Below are 6401 nucleotides of genomic sequence, written 5' to 3'. Positions count from 1 at the left end.
ATCTTTTCCGGATGAGCAGTTGTTTGCAATTCAGGAGGAAGAACCATGGTTTGCAGATATTGTAAACTATCTTGTCAGCAATATAATGCCTCCTAATTTGACATCCACTCAAAAGAAGAAGTTTCTGCATGAGCTGAAGTGGTATATGTGGGATGAACCATATTTGTTTAGACAGGGAGCTGACCAGATCATCAGGAGATGTATCCCGTTCTGTGAGACGGAGGGGATATTACGAGACTGCCATTCCACGGTTTATGGTGGACACTATGGTGGTGAGAAGACGGCAGTTCATATTCTGCAAGCAGGTTTTTTCTGGCCTACTTTGTTCAAGGATGCTCATCAGTTTGTTTTAAGGTGTGATCGTTGCCAAAGAGTGGGAAATTTGTCAAGGAAGGATGAGATGCCATTAAATGTGATGCTTGAAGTCGAGGTCTTTGATGTGTGGGGAATCGATTTCATGGGGCCTTTTATCTCGTCTTGCAATAATTAGTACATCTTGCTGGCAGTCGATTATGTCTCAAAATGGGTCGAAGTTAAAGTTTTACCGATAAATGATGCAAAGGCAGTGCTAAATTTTCTTCATAAGCAAATTTTCACAAGGTTTGGAACACCTCGGGTAATCATAAGTGATGAAGGATCGCATTTTTGCAACCGTAAGTTCACTTCTATGATGCAGCGTTATAGTGTGAATCATCGAGTAGCTACTGCCTATCATCCGCAAACAAATGGTCAAGCGGAAGTGTCTAATAGAGAGATAAAGCGCATTCTAGAGAAGGTTGTTTGTCCGTCAAGGAAGGATTGGTCTTTAAAGCTCGATGACGCTGTTTGGGCTTACAGAACAGCATACAAAACTCCACTTGGGATGTCACCGTTTCAGTTGGTGTACGGTAAGGGATGTCATCTACCAGCGGAGCTTGAGCATAAGGCCTATTGGGCATTGAAGAAGTTGAACCTGGATTTAGATGCTGCTGGTAAGAAAAGAATGCTTCAGCTTAATGAACTTGATGAATTTCGACTTCAAGCGTACGAAAATAACAAAATGTATAAGGAAAAGGTCAAGAGGTGGCACGATAAGAAGCTACATCCAAAGTTATTTGTGCCAGGGCAACAAGTTCTCTTATTCAACTCTCGGCTCCGACTTTTTCCTGGGAAGTTGAAATCAAGGTGGTCTGGACCTTTTATTGTCAAAACTGTGTTTCCACATGGAGCGGTGGAAATTTTTAAGAATGATCCGGACCAAGCATTCAAGGTTAACGGTCAGCGGTTGAAGCACTACTATGGGGACATGGCAAACCGAGAAGTGGTTAGTGCCATTTTGTTGACTACTTAAGAAGGGTACGAAACGTCAAGCTAATGACGAAAAAGAAGCGCTACGTGGGAGGCAACCCATGAATTGTTATTACAGGAACCCTTAGAAGTTAATAACCTATCCAAAAACACAAAAAAAATCAGAAAACAGGGGCTGAAAAAAAAATTCCAGTGACCCCCTGAGAGCCCGCTCAGCTTTGCTGAGCGACCGCGCAGCAAGCTGAGCGCCCGCTCAGCTTTGCTGAGCGACCGCGCAGTAAGCTGAGTGCCCGCTCAGCTTTGCTGAGCGACCGCTCAGGGGTCGAGTACCAGAAATTTTTTTTACAGTTCAGAAAAAAAAAACACAAAAACAGTTTTAGCCCATAAACCCACGATTTGTTCCCACTACCCCATCATTTTACTTAATTCCCAAACCCTAATCTAATCCACACCCTATATATACATACACCTATCCTACATATCTCCCACAAAACTTCCTACACTTAAACCCTCTCACAAACATCAAAAATCAGTTCTTGCACACTTTTATTCACGAATCAATGGCACCCAAGAGAGCATGCACTATTGACAGCAGCAGCACAGTTCCTACTGCTGATTCATCGAGGGGTACTGATGCAAGGCCTCGGTTAACTGACAGAGCTGCGGAGGAGAAGTACACTAGGCTGTTGGGGAAGTCGATTCTGAAGGAGAGAGGGTTTTTACCATCGGGGAGGGATGGTGAGTTGCTGCCCATGATTGCAGAGAAGGGGTGGATAGCTTTTTGTGAGTCACCCGAAGCAGTACCGATGAGCGTTGTTCGCGAGTTCTACGCGAACGCGAAGGCCGAAAAGAATGGGTTTTCTGTGGTCCGTGGGCTGACGGTTGATTATCATCCTGCGGCGATTCGTCGTGTGATTGGACAGCGAGAGAGGAAGCCCGAGGAGGAGAACTGGAATGAAAAGACTGCTGAGGATTTTGACTTGGATTTGATTTGTGCGACTCTCTGTCAACCGGGCACAGTTTGGACCTGCAGGACCGGCACTAATGAGTATCGTAACTTTCCGGCGATCGCCATGAACAGGTATGCCCGTGCATGGAATGCATTTATTTGTGCTAATATTTTGCCTTCTTCGCATGCACACGAGGTCACAGTTGAGAGAGCACAGTTGTTGTGGGGAATTCTGAATGAGGAATACTATGTGGACCTTGGTGAGTTTATCTACCAAGGAATTCTGAAGTTTTTGAGGGGAGCGAAGCATATGAACATCCCTTATGCATCTACGGTTACGTAGCTATGCCGAGCAGTGGGAGTGAACTGGCCGGCTCATGAGCAGTTGCAGTTGCCAGCAGCTTCGATTGATTTTGGCACTCTGAATGGGATGCAGGAGTGGACCGGTGGTGAGCCTGAGGAGCATGGGCTGGGTTATCGTCTTCCAGGAGGGCGTCCAGCACGAGGTGCTACTATGGCTAGGCCAGGGCGTGATGAGGCTGGTTCTTCGAGAGCTCAGGAGGGTGCTGGGATGGTTGATGCCCAGTATAGGAGGCTTTCACGGCGGTTGGATGCCATGTATGAGACGCAGACCAGGTTTGCTCAGGAGCTCACCCTTGCGTTAGGGACTGCTTTTCGAGGCCTTGGAGCTGATATCCAGTGGCCAGTTTTTGGTGAGGACTCTGCATACCCGCCACCTGATACTCCACCCACTGAGGGTGATGATGATGATGACTCCGAGTAGGTATACCCTGTGTTCCTTTCTACTACTTTCACTGAGGACAGTGAAGATTTTTAGTTTGGGGGTGGTAGTTAAGGAATATTGTGTGTGTGTCATTTAGTTGCATATTCATGATAGTTTAGTTCATATAGTTGCATAATTTATGCCATATAGTTTTTTTTATGAATGTCATGTAGCTCATGCATTAACCATGATCCCTTTTGCAATGATTTATCGACTGAATTGTGATATTGATGCGAGTGTAGTGATAGCATTAAAGTGATATTAAGTTGTGTAGGTTGATATGCATGCTAGAAACAATTGTAAGTCCACTAAGTCTTAGAGAATGCATAAAGGCTAGATTGTTGTTATAATTTGGTTGTTTTCAAGGTCAATCTACTTATTATGCTTAGAATTCGATTATAGGTTCTTAGTGATAAAGACATGAAAAAGAAAAAATTTTGGAAAAAAAAATATGGAAGTTGTTGCTAGTTGTGGCTAGGCGTCAAATGGCTAGTAGCCGGCTCGTATATGGTGCGAGTAGTCTAGGGTTGAGCAAGATGGAGCGAAACGCACTTGCTCAGAAGTTATAAAAAAAAAAATTAAAATTTTGCATAATTGATCAAGAGTGGGCACTTTGGTATTCGAGTTATTAAGTTCTTAGGGGACTTTGTGCCTAGTGACCTAAGGCTTTTAGAGTCTGGGATCCGCTAACCTAACGCTCGTTACATGGATACCTTTGTATAAGTCTTTTGTGGACCTCACTCATTGCACGGTCAAATAAGCATTTGAGTTGTAAATAAAAAGCACGATTCCGTAGTAAGCTCCAGAGTTCTTGTAGTGTTGTATATCACTTTGTGCCTAGAATTTTTTATTCTTTGTATAATCGTAGGATTGCCTTGAGGATAGTCTAGTCATAGTAATTGGTCTAGTTCCGAAGCATATCTGTTAAGCATTTGCACACACCACGTTTCTGGCTGTATGTCCGTTTGCATGAGTTTATTGATCTTTAGTTGTCTAACTGCATTCGTTGAAATGTGACAATTTGGTTGGTTAATTGTAGTAAGGGGGATCGCTGCATTTTCATATAGATTGCATTCATGCATGTTTTTATTTGTTTATGAGTCTGTGACGCTTGAGGACAAGCATCGATTTAAGTTTGGGGGTGTGATAAGTGGCATTTTATACCACTTAGAGCGTCTTAAAATGGCTTAAATTGGTGTCTTGAAATCAAGTATTTTATGTATTTGATGCGTTTTTCTAGTGTTTATGCATTTCAGGGTTTTAGTTGCATTTCGGGGGAGGAATCATCAAGAATAAGCCTTGGCATGTGTTCACCATTGCGAGAGGAAAGAAACGGGCAGATTACGGCGAAGAAACGGAGCGAAATCAGAATTTTTCCAGTAGAGGTCTGAGCGCCCGCTCAGCATTGCTGAGCGGCCGCGCAGCAAGCTGAGCGCCCGCGCAGCAAGCTGAGCGCCCGCGCAGCTATCCTGAGCGGCCGTGCAGGGTCGGGAAAAAAGACAAATTATTTTAGGACTTCTACTTCTGTTTGGTTTCACTTCTATGTAATCTGAGTTTTATGGGACTAATATATAAGTAGATTTGAGACGTTTTCACAAGTGTGGATTGAAGAAGATTGTGTTTTTACGCAAGGAGCGAAGGAGATAAGGAAGAAGACCGATTTAGCACACCGCAACGAAGAGGAAGCATATATTCTTGTGATTCTTGTTTCGTTGTAACGTTGGATGCTAGTTTTCTTGCTTTGAACTTATTTACTCTTGTGACGTACTCTGTTTTAATATAATTAGTTTAGTTCTTATTTTCTTGTGTTTGTTTATCATGATTTCATATGAACCCATGATGACGATAAGTGCTATTATGGGCTAATCGTGATCATGGGGTTGTAACGGATTTATTATGGAATTCTTTAGTTAATTGTTTAATACTTTAGTGTGTGATGATTGCATGATATCTAGTATTGGTTGTGCGTATTCGTCTTATGTGCGTCGCGAACATATAAGATAGGGTGTTAATCTCTTGTGAAGCGACGGTGGATCTTGAGATTTAGAACTTACCATGCTAGCATAGGTTCATGTACGTTGTGCATGATTAGTGGGTAACTCTAACAGTTTTATTTGCCCTATGTAATCAAAAGGAATAACTTGTGCTTAAATCGTTGTGTTGTCAATTTCTGTAGACATATGGGAACTCAACATAATTGATGACTATTCAACTTCTATCTTAATTGTGGATGCTTGGTAGAATGGTATTAGTACAATGATAGTTGGCTTTTATCAGTTTCGTGTTATTCGATTAATATCATCACTGTCACATGCTAAAGGTAATAACAATGGTTATAGAAGGAAGTAATAATGAAGTTGTGATCTCATGAGTGTTTTATTATTGATAAATTGAAGTGTTAGTTAAGTGATTAATTAAGTAGTTAATTATAGTTAATATTTAATCAACAATTTTAAGTGTTAGTGTCTTGACATTGAGAAGTAATCATACATTGGTGAGTGAGTTTAATTAGACAATAATTTAGTCTGAGTCTCTGAGGGAACGAACTAGAAAGTATTCTATATTACTTGCGAACGCGTATACTTGCGTGAATATTAGCGCGTGTTTTCGCCCTAACAGCGGTCGCCCCGCCAGGCAGCGCGGCCGCGCTATGGTACTGTAGTTGGCCCTGAATATTTCTATTTTTTTATTTTTTTGTGTTTTTCTCTTTTCTTTCTGCTTCCTCTACCTACTAATGTACAACAAATTTGGATTGCCTCCACATCGTCAAAGCCTTAAGCTGCGCAGCTATAGCAGTAGTTGCATCCACATCCAAAATTCCTGCTACCTTTCCCTGAGGTAGTCTCTGAGAAGGATTATGGTATTCATTAGCAGCAATAAGTTCAATCAATTCATAAGCTTCATTGTAGCTTTCAACCCATAAGGCTCCTCCTTGGATGTTGCATCAAGCATGGGTCGAGAAGTAGCACCCAACCCATTATAGAAGCAGTTAATGATCATCCAGTCAGGCATCCCATGATGAGGACACTTCCTTAGCATCTCCTTATATCGCTCACAAGCCTCACACAAAGACTCTCCAGACTGCTGCATAAATTGAGTATGAGCATTCTTGATTGCAGCAGTCTTCGCCATAAGAAAGAACTTAGTAAAGAACTTATGAGCCAAATCTTCCCATTTAGTGATAGAGCCAGGTGGTAGAGAATGTAACCAGCTCTTAGCTTTATCCCTCAGAGAGAATGGGAAGAGCCTTAGCTTTACAGCATCTTCAGACACTCCATTGAACATTAAGAAGCCGCAGATCTCGATGAAATCTCTGATGTAAATTTTGGGATCTTCTATAGGAGAACCCCCAAACTGAACTGAATTATGTATCATCTGAAT

General features: G+C 42.1%; 1 non-coding gene across 1 annotated transcript; it reads left to right on the top strand.

The window, feature by feature from the left end:
* Positions 1-6030: 6030 nt before the first annotated feature.
* LOC141687567 (small nucleolar RNA R71) lies at positions 6031-6137 on the top strand. The gene has a single exon (XR_012561062.1). It is a non-coding gene; the product is annotated as a small nucleolar RNA R71 (small nucleolar RNA).
* Positions 6138-6401: the final 264 nt, after the last annotated feature.

This window comes from Apium graveolens, chromosome 9 (genome assembly GCF_009905375.1).
Source record: "Apium graveolens cultivar Ventura chromosome 9, ASM990537v1, whole genome shotgun sequence".
NCBI lineage: Eukaryota > Viridiplantae > Streptophyta > Magnoliopsida > Apiales > Apiaceae > Apium > Apium graveolens.
Note: the sequence above shows the minus strand (reverse complement) of the source record. Positions and strands in the feature narration are given on the sequence as shown.